Source organism: Gymnodraco acuticeps, unplaced genomic scaffold (assembly GCF_902827175.1).
Source record: "Gymnodraco acuticeps unplaced genomic scaffold, fGymAcu1.1, whole genome shotgun sequence".
Taxonomy (NCBI): domain Eukaryota; kingdom Metazoa; phylum Chordata; class Actinopteri; order Perciformes; family Bathydraconidae; genus Gymnodraco; species Gymnodraco acuticeps.
This window is the reverse complement of record NW_022989995.1, coordinates 1-14,080: the sequence shown is the minus strand read 5'-3', so window position 1 is coordinate 14,080 and position 14,080 is coordinate 1.

Below are 14,080 nucleotides of genomic sequence, written 5' to 3'. Positions count from 1 at the left end.
ATTTAGAGACTATCTTTCCACTCAGATTTCTTCCTACATTGAAATTAATGACACTTCCGACGTTAGTAGCGGTATTCTTTGGGAGGCTCTTAAGGCCACTGTGCGGGGACAGGTCATTTTGTACACTTCACGTAAGAGAAAAGATGAAAAGGCTTTCAGAAATCTGTGTTGAGCTTTGCTTACTCGATGAAACATACTCCTCCTCTCCCTCTCCTTCTCTCTATAAAAAAACGCCTCCTGCTACATTCAGAACACGACCTTCTGATGACAGGCATTGTTGAGAGACAACTGAGACAGTGTAGGCAGCGTTACTTTGAGCAGGGCGACAAAGCTGGTAGACTCCTAGCTCAACAAGCTTGTGCGGTCAGTGCGTCCAGATTGATTCCCCAAATCAGATTGTCCGATGGCAACCTTACTTCTAATCCAGTTGATATTAACAGGTCTTTCTCTGAATTTTACACCAATCTCTACACTTCGGATTGTCCCCCGATCCCTGCCACGACCCCCAATCCTCTTGACTCCTTAATTTACCCCAAAATTAACGAGAACATCGCTAGCGAATTGGGCGGCCCCATCTCCACCCTTGAGATACATGATGCAATACAATCTATGCAAAGTGGGAAGTCTCCTGGGCCCGACGGTTATACAGTTGAATTCCATCCATCCATCCATCTTCTCCCGCTTATCCGTGGTCGGGTCGCGGGGGTAGCAGTTCCAGCAGAGATCCCCAAACTTTCTTTTCCCTGGCGACATCAACCAGCTCTGACTGGGGGATCCCAAGGCGCTCCCAGGCCAGCGAAGAGATATAATCCCTCCACCTGGTCCTAGGTCTACCCCTTGGTCTCTTCCCAGCTGGACGTGCCTGGAACACCTCCCTAGGGAGGCGCCCAGGTGGCATCCTAACTAGGTGCCCGAACCACCTCAACTGGCTCCTTTCGACGCGAAGGAATTCTATAAGGCATATTCTTCCAAGTTAGCCCCGATTTTGGCTAGGATTTACAATGACTCTCGCCAGACAGGCCGATTGCCAGAAACGTTGTCCATTGCGTCTATCTCCTTGCTTCTCAAGAAAGACAAAGATCCTACTTCGTGTGGCAGTTACAGACCAATATCACTGTTAAATGTGGACTGTAAAATACTGGCCAAAATACTGGCTATCCGCCTCCAACGTGTACTGCCAGATATCATTTTGCTGGACCAAACAGGCTTTATGGTGGGGAGACACTCTTTTTTTAACACAAGGAGGTTGCTCAATATAATTTTCTCTCCTTCCTCTAACACCCCCGAAGTCATAGTGACACTTGACGCAGAGAAGGCCTTCGATAGGGTTGAGTGGGGTTTCCTATTTTCTAGTCTTGATAATTTTGGTTTTGATTCCCAATTTATTTCCTGGATTAAACTCCTATATGCCTCTCCATCTGCCTCTGTACACACTAATGGCATTAGATCTCCCCCTTTCTCTCTCCAACGTGGTACTCGCCAGGGGTGTCCTCTTTCGCCACTGTTGTTCAATATAGCCATTGAACCTCTCGCTATCGGGCTCAGAAGCCATGATAGGTTTGAGGGCATTACGCGTCATGGCATGGTTCATAAACTGTCTCTATATGCTGATGACCTTCTTCTTATGATCTCGAACCCCTTATCCTCTCTTCCCCCCATACTGTCGATTTTAGATCAATTTGGCCATGTATCAGGTTACAAACTAAACATTCAAAAGAGCGAAGTATTTTTTGTAAATAAAATGGCAGAGGCACTTCCCCAATCCCTATTCCCCTTTAAAATGGCTGTGGAGGGGTTCAAATACTTGGGGGTGTTTGTTGCAAACTCTTTTAAAGACCTGTTCCCTAAAAACTTTCAGCCTCTACTAGATAAATGCAAAGCAGATATGTCTAGGTGGGCCTCCCTTCCCCTGTCTCTTGCGGGTCACGTAAACCTTATAAAGATGGTCATCCTGCCAAAGTTTCTTTACCTTTTCCAACACATCCCAGTGTGCATCAATAAATCTTTTTTCACTGATCTTGATAAGCAGTTGAATGCGTTCATCTGGAACAATAAGCCTGCGCGTATTAAAAGGTTGTGTCTCCAACTCCCTAAATCAGAAGGGGGCCTGGCGCTCCCCAACTTTCGCCACTATTACTGGGCCTCTAATATTAACAAACTCCTCTATTGGGCTAAATATAAACTTTCAGACCCCTGCCCACCTTGGGTACATATCGAGCTGTCATCTTCTGCTCCTTTGCACTCTATAATCTGCTCTCAGCTCCCTGTAGCTACCCATAAACATTTGAGTAACCCAATTGTTACTAGCACCTTAAGCATTTGGCTCCAATTCAGGAAACAGCACGGGTTACATAGAGCTTCGGTTCACGCCCCAATTTCAAACAATCACCTATTCTCCCCATCGTGTACTGACCCGGCCTTCCGCCTTTGGTCGAACAATGGTCTCGCAACTCTTAATGACCTTTACGAAGATGGAGTCTTTTCATCCTTTGAGTCCCTTTCAGTCAAATTCAACCTGCCCAACAGTCATCTCTTCCGGTTTTTCCAAATCAGGCACTTCATCCAAAAGCAATTTCCCCATTTTCCTAACCGCCCCCCCGAATCGCCGATTGATACATTTCTCACACTCGACCCTGATCAAAAGCGCCTGGTTTCAGTTCTCTATGGTCAGATTGGTTCCCTGAGTCCGGACCCTATGGTGCCTCTTAAGGAGCTCTGGGAGCGTGATCTAGGTAGCAACATTTCCGAGGGTCAATGGAGTGACATTCTCAACCTAGTCCATACATCATCTATCTGTGCTAGACATGGCCTACTTCAGTGCAAGGTTCTCCACAGAGCTCACTTTACTAATGCTAAACTGGCTAAAATATTCCCAGATCGTAGTGATGCCTGTAACAGATGCAATCAATCCCCAGCTGACCATCTGCACATGTTCTGGACTTGCCCGAGGTTGGACACATTTTGGTCTGACATATTTGGAACCATTGAGCGGGCCTTTAACACAAAGATAGACCCTAATCCTATGACTGCACTGTTCGGCCTTCCTCCATCTGAGAATATGCCCATTACTATACGCCGTGTCATTGCCTTCACCACTCTATTAGCGAGACGCTCTATTCTCTTGAAATGGATACATGCTTCCCCACCAACACATGATCAGTGGATACGTGATGTCTTACAATGCCTTCAGATGGAGAAGTTAAGATTCTCATTAAAAGGATCTCTGAAATCCTTCCATACTACCTGGGACCCACTATTAGGCCTTATCAAAGAACTCCCTATCACTTCTGACGCTGAGTCGCAGGTAGCTCTCTGAAAGGAAATAAATTAAATAAAAGTGACCATTCATATTACTGCTCTTCCGCCATGACCCTTTGTCTTTTGCCCTAGACTACTCTTCTATATTTCCTTTTCCCTCTTAATGAAACCCTTTTTCCTCACCAAGACGACAATGTTTACTATTATTTTCTTCCCTTATACCGGATTCTTACAGACTGTTTTCGCTCTCGACTTTCTTTTTATTTATTTGTATTAGTATGATTATTATTATTATTTATGTTTTACTTACTAATTCAGTTATTTTACTATTTGGGGCCAACCATACCTGTGGGTGGGGGGGTGGGGGGGTTAAATAAAAATAAAAACTGTAAACAAGGACTCTCTACGAACCTTGAAGTGAATATGGAGCAATACATTACTTTATTTTATTTTCAAGGAGGTCCTTTGTAATGATCCCCACTGTCTACATTTGCTAACTGTAACATCTGTGCTGTTTTGTATTGATTTCTACTGTTCTTACTTCTTGTCATTTGCTGGATTATGACTTGTTTGCAATAAAAAGATTTGTAAAAAAAAGAAAAAGAAAAAGAAAAAAAAGAAAGTATATCTTATCTTAAGATGATCGATGGCTACTGCCATATTTGCAAAATGTGCCTCTGAACCTTGACAAGTGCATGTTTCAGGCTCATCAATGAACAACAGGAGGGGTCACAGACATAAGACCAGCTGTTAAATAAAGCTCTTCTGACCTTAGCTGTCATGTGGGTATATATTAATGCTGCCCGTTATGGGCACAAGCTATTTTCACCCATTTATTAATTATATGTTTTAAATGTGAGTGTTTCCTATCCCCTAAACCTCCAGGGATGTACACAGTTTAATACTGGCAACTTCTTATTATGGGAAATATGAAAGCGTCTTTTAAAACTATAACTCCCAGTAGAGACGTGCCATAGAGAACATGTTGCGAAACACAATAGCCAGCATGTGTAGTTCTGGGGACGGGGTTGGGGAGGGGGGGACGGGGTGGACCCGTTCAAATCCAGTTTTGGACAGTCTGCCGTTGTTCCATCCCATTTCAAGTGCTGTTTGACGCTCGGCGTAACCCTGGGCGCACACTCAAACATCCAATCACAGAGCTTTTGGACTATCACAGGGTTTGTCAAGCAAAGCGGAGAGAATACTTACTTCCGGGTGTAAAATTCTCTAAAGCAACTACTATGAGCTGCTCCGACCCTCGGTCCTGACGGACTCCAACTTGTGTTTATTAATCAAACAAATAAATAAACACAAGGATAATTATGTGTTATTGTTGAGTAAATAACAGTGTGTGGTTTAGAAAAGAATACAAATTAGAAGGAAAAAACGATGAAACAATACAGATTTCAGTATTCTGAGCCCCTACTCTCCCCATAACTGATGGCAACAAAAGTCCTATATTATTTAATTAAAATAATGAAGTAAAAACAATAAGTGTGGCTTGATATTGAGTAAGAAAAAGGTTGATAAATGCTGTGAGAATGGATCTGCGGGTAGCATTCGCTCGCAATCTCAAGTCGTCTACAACATACGTTTGGGGAGCTATATAGAAGCCTATGGACATCCTGGAAAGTTGAAAATGTACGCTAAGGGCCGCCCCCCTTGCGTTGGAAAAAGCCGACACGGCCGCCCCTCCCCCTCTTGCGTTGGAAAAAGCCGACACGGCCGCCCCCCTCTTGCGTTGGAAAAAGCCGACACAGGGGACCTTGACATAACGTCAACATAGGCCGACCTGGGATGTGTTGGAAAAACAGGCTCAGGGCTTAACAGGTTAAAGGATTTGCACACATCTGCCCTGTTTAAAACACAAGGGCAGCCAGGGCTCCTGGTCCTTCTGTGCCTCCACAGCCTGGCTGCTCTCAAAACGTGCAAAACAACTGTTCAGCTCATCTGGGAGAGATGCGCACACAGACACTCCCGCAGCACCCGCCGCTGCTCCTTTGTAGTCTGTCATTGTTCTTAGTCCCGCCCACATGTTCCGGGTATTACAGCCTTTGAAGTCAGACTCCACCTTCTCTTTGTACTGTCTTTTTGCTGCTGATAGCTCTCTGGAGATCATATTTAGATTTCCTGTGCTCCTCCAAATCTCCAGCCCTATGCGCGCTTTCAGCTTGGTACCTTCGGTACCACGTCATCGATGCATTTCCCAATGTAGCAGATGACCGTGTCCGTGTGTGTGTTGCTGTTATTGTCCTCAAACACACTCCACTCAGTAGATTCGAAGCAGTGCTGCAGAGCTGAGTCTGACTCCTCACTCCATCGCTGTACTGTCCTTGTTTCCGTTCTATGCCGTTTAAGTTTCTGCTTGTAAGCAAGCAGCAGCAGTGAGATGTGGTCTGATTTGCCGAAGGGAGGGCGAGGGAGAGCCTTATATCCATGTTTGAAAGGGGAATAAACATGGTCCAGTATATTTTCCCCGCGTGTCGGACAGCTGATGTGCTGGTAGTACTTCGGTAGGACCTTCTTCATGTTTTTTTTGTATTTGATGTGGTGTTCCAATCAGAATGACCTCTGATTTGCTGCTTTTTAGTTGGAGGGAGTTGTTTCTCATCCAGTGGTGTATGTGTTCCAAGCATCTTGAGACTTTTGAAAGTTTCGGCTACAGGGCTGGCTCCCCAGCCGACGCCAGCTCCCTGAGTCTTGTCGGCGTACCGGCCGACTCCAGCACCTCGTCTTCTGCTGGCTCCCCAGCCGACGCCAGCTCCCCGAGTCTTGTCGGCGTACCGGCCGACTCCAGCATCTCGTCTCCTGCTGGCTCCCCAGACGACGCCAGCTCCTTGTCCTGTCTTGTTGGAGGTCCCGCCGACTACTCTCCTGCCGGGGGTCCTGCCAACCCTTTGTCCTGTGCTGTTGGAGGCCCCGCCGACTATTCTCCTGCCGGGGGTCCTGCCAGCTCCTTGTCCTGTCTCGTTGGAGGCCCCGCCGACTACTCTCCTGCCGGGGGTCCTGCCAACCCTATGTCCTGTCCCGTTGGAGGTCCCGCCGTCTACTCTCCTGCCGGGGGTCCTGCCAGCTCCTTGTCCTGTGCTGTTGGAGGCCCCGCCGACTACTCTCCTGCCGGGGGTCCTGCCAGCTCCTTGTCCTGTCTCGTTGGAGGTCCCACCGACTACTCTCCTGCCGGGGGTCCTGCCAACCCTTTGTCCTGTGCTGTTGGAGGCCTCGCCGACTACTCTCCTGCCGGGGGTCCTGCCAACCCTTTGTCCTGTCTCGTTGGAGGTCCCGCTGTCTACTCTCCTGCCGGGGGTCCTGCCAATCCTATGTCCTGTGCCGTTGGAGGCCCCGCCGACTGCTCTCCTGCCGGGGGTCCTGCAAATCCTGTGTCCTGGTCCTCTTCCGTGGGGGATCCTGCAGAGGCCTGTCCCACCAGCTCCGACACCGGATCCTGCCCGGTCTCCGGCACTGTCCCGTCAGCGCCTTCCTGCCCGGCCTCCGGAGCTCTCTGGTCTTCGCCCTCGAGCCCGGCCCCCTGAGAGCCGCAGTCTTCGCCCTCGAGCCCGGCCCCCTGAGAGCCGCGGTCTTCACCCTCGAGCCCGGCCCCCTGAGAGCCGCGGTCTTCACCCTCGGGCCCGGTCCACGGACTCTTCCTGCCGTTGCCTTCGCCCTTGGGCCCGGCCCCCTGACTCTTCCTGCCGCTGCCTTCGCCCCTCCATGGTCCCCATTTTGGACTCTGCCTTGCCCCCGGGCCGTCTGCCCGAGACCCCTTCCTGGTCCTCTGCCTTGCCCCTGGGCCGTCCACCCGAGACCCCTTCCTGGTCCTCTGCCTTGCCCCCGGGCCGTCCGCCCGAGACCCCTTCCTGGTCCTCTGCCGTGCCCCTGGGCTGTCAGCCCAAGCCCGTCCTCCAGACCCCCTCCACCCACCCTGGTGGCTTAGTGATGCGTCCCTCCTCCGGACCCCTTCCACCCACCCTGCTTAAGGTTTTGGACTTTTGTAGTTTTGTTTTGGGACGTCTGGGATCCGTCCCTTAAGGGGGGGGTACTGTCACGATCTGTCTGTGTTGTTGTTTTGTCTTGTCTTTTTCTATCTTTGGGTTTCCTGTTTTATTTTGTAAATTGTTCACCCCCGTTTCCTGCCTGTTGCTTTCTGTCTGTTTTCCCTCCCTGATTACCCGATTGTGTTCACCTGGTGCCTCTGTGTTTTCTCCTACCTCCTCACCTGTCTCGTGTTTGTTTGATTAGTCCTGGGTGTATTTAAGTTCTGGTTTTTCCGTCTGTCTTTGTCGGTTCGTCTTGTGTTTTGACTTGGTCTGCGGTGAGTGTTCTGTTCTGTATTTGTTAATAGTTGAGCCTTGAAATAAAGGAGCTATTCTTTGTCACTTTAATCTGCATTTGGGTCCTGCTTCCTGCACAAACCGTGACACTGTCGCACCGCGGGGCTACTGCTGCGAAGCGCATAAAGCAGACTCTTTAGGAGTTTTGCAGTACGCAGTCTACTGTCCAAGAGCTGCTGCCTCTCTGTTGGACTCCGGTACTGCACATTACTCACGAGACGTTGTATAAAAAAAAAATGAGTGGGGGGCGAACGCACTAACCACTCCGCCAATGCCACAGTCACCCCTGTCGTGCGGGCCGGGTGAGAATGTCTGGCGGGCCGGATGTGGCCCGTGGGCCGCCAGTTGGTGGTCACTGCTATACAGAGAAACCAATGTGAGTTTGGAACATTGAAAAATGTAAATCTATTCTAGTAGACCTCAACAATGTAATTATGATCAGTAGAAATGGCCATGACATGGATCAACATGATGAGCCCACAATTAGTATTGTAGCGTCTCGCTGCGGGAAACACACTTTGTCAGTGCTGTCATCTGCCGGTGCGTTAAGACCACCTCAGTGTCGGATTTTGGAAACTTGATTTTGAGTTGTCTCATGGCAGTTAGGGTATAAGGGACAAACAAGGGGACTTTACTTCCTCTTGATACCGTCAGTTATTTACAAAAAAAACACCTAAATATACATGTTATTGTGCTTCTGTCTTTCTGTGTCTTTTCATCTGTAAACTCCCTCCTCTCTCTCTTTTCTTGATCGCCCTCTCACGGGTGAACAGTTAAATGTCCCGCTTCATTGTAGGATTTCTGCCATGTCTCTACTTTAGTTTGACAATCTCCGTTATTAAGTTATGGAATACTAAATAAATAAGTAATTAGATACCTTACTGTTACTGGCTGCGCTCATAAAGAATGATAAGAATAAGAATAATGCATATTGAACTGGTTTCATTCATTAGTGAGTTTATTTAAGGTAATTAGTTAGAAGCCCTATTTTATCAGTATGTCTGCACAGCAGTTACAATGGTCAAACTACATTAGAACATAATTGTCCCCATTTTGTCTTTAATAGTTACTAACATCAGATATTTTAATGAGATATGGACCGCAAAACAAAAAATGTCCCTGGTTTTCCTTTTTAAAATCAAGTCACCGAATGCAAGTAGTCGCCTTATTTTGTTATGAGATGTGAATTACTGTTCAATTTAGTTGAAAAGGAGGCCCTTTTTCCAGTTTAGAGCAATAGCCCCTCCAAATGTCTGTGCACGTCCCTGCTTAAAACGTTAGGTTTTCTCTGTGATTAACAAACACGGAAATGGAGGATTCGTTAAAGGCCACTAAAGCGCACAAATACTGGAAGCACGAGTTTTAGATAAAATTGTCATTACCACAATCACATTATTGAAATGTCTTTCTTTAGGACAAGACCACAAAGTGTGTCCGTCCTGTGGGACAATCGTCTCTGCTTTCTCTCATCTTCAGGTGAAACCGTTCAATGATTAGAATTGTTATAAATGTCAATTAAAATGTTATTATTTCCTGTTTCCTGTGATTTGTAATAATCGCATCAAGTTCAGTCAAAATAATGTGTGAGTTCTCATTCACTTAAATATAGTGGGTTTTCTTTGTGCTACCTATAGTGTTCATTGGAGTAACAGCAGTTTAAATGTTCACACTCTCTGGAGGGGCCGGGGTTTGGTCCTTGATGTTCTAAACATCAGTGGAAGTACCGTATAATTTAATAATATCTTAATACTAGTTATTATAGCAATATCATTCCCTAACACAAAGAAGAAAGGGGAAATCTACAGAGTTAATATTAGTAGAGGACCTGGGTTAGATATGTATGCACTTAATTTAGGAGAGAATATCTCAACTGTTGTAGACTAATATGACCCCACTGAACAACTTGGGATGTGTGCCAACATCTCTATCCGGGACGAAAAGCCCCAAAATTACCACGCCCTTTTTTTAATGACCACGCCCCTTTTCATCGGAAGTGCTACTTCCGATATAGCTGTATCTTCTAAACCGTTTGAGCTACAGATTTTCCGAGGTGCTCAAAATGTTCAGAATGGCCATATCTAGGGGGAGGGGGGTATTAGAAATGTCTAATTTGATATTTTACGAGAACATTCGGTCCAATTATTACCATACAACTACCCAAGTACTGGAAATTGAGTTATCCTCTCATGAATTATGTGCATACATGCCTATCTTAACTTAGGTCTTCTACTAATTAATATAACCATTGAATTATATAAAACTAACTGCTTTTTGTTTATTCATAGCACCAGTGCTAAAAGCTGGAGAGAGTATGAGAGAAAGACTTATCCATCCAATTTAACAGAGATAATATCTCACTGAAGTACAGCGAAATGGTAAGACAAGCTTTAATTTTTTGATTTACCTACCTTTTCTTTCTGTGGGTATGCCAAGTAGTATATTGTATGGTGATACTGATAACCCATGCCATCGATCATTTTAAACATATTTCTTTTATTTTCAGGATGTGGTACCGCTCGCTGCTCCTTCTGCTACACCTAAGCCGATCAAGCCGATCGATCTTGAGGAGTGCATCCTATGCCAGAAGAATAACCGATCTGAGTACCTCTCTAGTGGTGTCACCCGGTCTAGATGCACACTGGTAGCAGTATAATAGCAGTTGATAGCAGTGTAATAGCAGCTGATAGCAGTGTAATAGCAGTGTGGTAGCAGCTGATAGCAGTGTAATAGCAGTGTAATAGCATCTGATAGCAGTGTAATAGCAGTTTAATAGCAGCTGATAGCAGTGTAATAGCAGCTGATAGCAGTATAATAGCAGTGTGATAGCTGTGAAGTAAAAACTTCTTTGCAGCAATGTTGAGCCAATCATGAAATGAGGGAAACTGGATTCGCCTGTCAATACACTGATATTTATTGAGAGACAAACGGCCGGAGGATTAACAAAGCAACTCGCACTGTTCAATGCAAGCTGCCAAAATTAACTCTAAACACAAAAGCCAGAAACATCTCTATATATCTTTTAAAGGAGGGGTCTAAACAGCCCGCCTTTTCCCCTAATCGATTACAGATGAAGAGACAAAGAAACTCTGTCTGAGCGGGCAGTAGGCTACCCCTCCCCCACACAGAAACTCATGTGAAGTTTCTCAGGTCAGCAAAGCATCAGACTAAAATATTCCTTTACAATAGCAGCTGATAGCAGTGTAATAGCAGTGTGATAGCAGCTGATATCAGTGTAATAGCAGCTGATAGCAGTGTAATAGCAGTGTAATAGCAGCTGATAGCAGCTGATAGCAGCTGATAGCAGTGTGATAGCAGTGTGATAGCAGCTGATAGCAGTGTAATAGCAGTGTGATAGCAGCTGATAGCAGCTGATAGCATTGTAATAGCAGTGTAATAGCAGCTGATAGCAGTGTAATAGCAGTGTAATAGCAGCTGATAGCAGTGTAATAGCAGCTGATAGCAGTGTAATAGCAGTTGATAGCAGTGTGATAGCAGTGTAATAGCAGTGTAATAGCAGCTGATAGCAGTGTAATAGTAGTGTGATAGCAGCTGATAGCAGTGTAATAGCAGTGTATTAGTAGCTGATAGCAGTGTAATAGCAGCTGATAGCAGTGTAATAGCAGCTGATAGCAGTGTAATAGCAGCTGATAGCAGTATACTAGCAGCTGATAGCACTGTAATAGCAGCTGATAGCAGTGCTGACAGCAGGGAGCACAGAGCAGCAGTAACTGGCCACAGCACGAGCAACACCAGCAGTAATCTGCCACTGTAATAGCAGTGTAATAGCAGCTGATAGCAGTGTAATAGCTGATAGCAGTGTAATAGCAGCTGATAGCAGTGTAATAGCAGTGTGATAGCAGTGTGATAGCAGTGTAATAGCAGTGTGATAGCAGCTGATAGCAGTGTAATAGCAGTGTAATAGCAGCTGATAGCAGTGTAATAGCAGTGTGATAGCAGCTGATAGCAGTGTAATAGCAGCTGATAGCAGTGTAATAGCAGCTGATAGCATGTTAATTAGCAGTGATAGCAGTGTTGTAATAGCAGCTGATAGCAGTGTAATAGCAGCTGATAGCAGTGTAATAGCAGCTGATAGCAGTGTAATAGCAGTTGATAGCAGTGTGATAGCAGCTGATAGCAGTGTAATAGCAGTGTAATAGAAGCTTATAGCACTGTAATAGCAGCTGATAGCAGTGTAATAGCAGCTGATGGCACTGTGATAGCAGTTGATAGCAGTGTAATAGCAGTTGATAGCAGTGTAATAGCAGTGTAATAGCAGTTGATAGCAGTGTAATAGCAGTGTAATAGCAGCTGATATCACTGTAATAGCAGTGCTGACAGCAGGGAGCACAGAGCAGCAGTAAATGGCCACAGCACGACTAACACCAGCAGTAACCTACCACTGTAATAGCAGTGTAATAGCAGCTGATAGCAGTGTAATAGCAGTGTAATAGCAGCTGATAGCAGTGTAATAGCAGTGTAATAGCAGCTGATAGCAGTGTAATAGCAGTGTAATAGCAGCTGATAGCAGTGTAATAGCAGCTGATAGCAGTGTAATAGCAGTGTGATAGCAGCTGATAGCAGTGTAATAGCAGTGTAATAGCAGCTGATAGCAGTGTAATAGCAGCTGATAGCAGTGTAATAGCAGCTGATAGCAGTGTAATAGCAGTTGATAGTAGTGTAATAGCAGTGTAATAGCAGTGTAATAGCAGCTGATAGCAGTGTAATAGCAGTGTGATAGCAGCTGATAGCAGTGTAATAGCAGTGTAATAGCAGCTGATGGCAGTATAATAGCAGTGTAATAGCAGCTGATAGCAGTGTAATAGCAGTGTAATAGCAGCTGATAGCAGTGTAATAGCAGTGTAATAGCAGTTGATAGCAGTGTAATAGCAGCTGATAGCACTGTGATAGCAGCTGATAGCAGTGCTGACAGCAGGGAGCACAGAGCAGCAGTAACTGGCCACAGCACGAGCAACACCAGCAGTAACCTGCCACTGTAATAGCAGTGTAATAGCAGCTGATAGCAGTGTACTAGCAGTGTAATAGCAGCTGATAGCAGTGTAATAGCAGCTGATAGCAGTGTAATAGCAGTTGATAGCAGTGTAATAGCAGTGTAATAGCAGCTGATAGCAGTGTAATAGCAGTGTGATAGCAGCTGATAGCAGTGTAATAGCAGTGTAATAGTAGCTGATAGCAGTGTAATAGCAGTGTAATAGCAGCTGATAGCAGTGTAATAGCAGCTGATAGCAGTGTAATAGCAGCTGATAGCAGTGTAATAGCAGTTGATAGCAGTGTAATAGCAGTGTAATAGCAGCTGATAGCAGTATAATAGCAGCTGATAGCACTGTAATAGCAGCTGATAGCGGTGCTGACAGCAGGGAGCACAGAGCAGCAGTAACTGGCCACAGCACGAGCAACACCAGCAGTAACCTGCTACTGTAATAGCAGCTGATAGCAGTGTAATAGCAGTGTAATAGCAGCTGATAGCAGTGTAATAGCAGTGTGATAGCAGTGTAATAGCAGTGTGATAGCAGTGTAATAGCAGTGTAATAGCAGTGTAATAGCAGTGTGATAGCAGCTGATAGCAGTGTAATAGCAGCTGATAGCAGTGTAATAGCAGTGTGATAGCAGCTGATAGCAGTGTAATAGCAGTGTAATAGCATCTGATAGCAGTGTAATAGCAGCTGATAGCAGTGTAATAGCAGTGTAATAGCAGCTGATAGCAGTGTAATAGCAGCTGATAGCAGTGTGATAGCAGTGTGATAGCAGTGTAATAGCAGTGTAATAGAAGCTTATAGCAGTGTAATAGCAGCTGATAGCAGTGTAATAGCAGCTGATAGCAGTGTAATAGCAGTGTGATAGCAGTGTAATAGCAGCTGATAGCAGTGTAATAGCAGCTGATAGCAGTGTAATAGCAGTGTAATAGCAGTTGATAGCAGTGTAATAGCAGTGTAATAGCAGCTGATAGCAGTGTAATAGCAGTGTGATAGCAGCTGATAGCAGTGTAATAGCAGTGTAATAGCAGCTGATGGCAGTATAATAGCAGTGTAATAGCAGCTGATAGCAGTGTAATAGCAGCTGATAGCAGCTGATAGCAGTGTAATAGCAGTGTAATAGAAGTGTAATAGCAGCTGATAGCACTGTAATAGCAGCTGATAGCAGTGCTGACAGCAGGGAGCACAGAGCAGCAGTAACTGGCCACAGCACGAGCAACACCAGCAGTAACCTGCCACTGTAATAGCAGTGTAATAGCAGCTGATAGCAGCTGATAGCAGTGTAATAGCAGTGTAATAGCAGTGTAATAGCAGCTGATAGCAGTGTAATAGCAGTGTGATAGCAGTGTAATAGCAGTGTGATAGCAGCTGATAGCAGTGCTGACAGCAGGGAGCACAGAGCAGCAGTAACTGGCCACAGCACGAGCAACACCAGCAGTATCCTGCCACTGTAATAGCAGTGTAATAGCAGTTGATAGCAGTGTAATAGCAGTTGATAGCAGT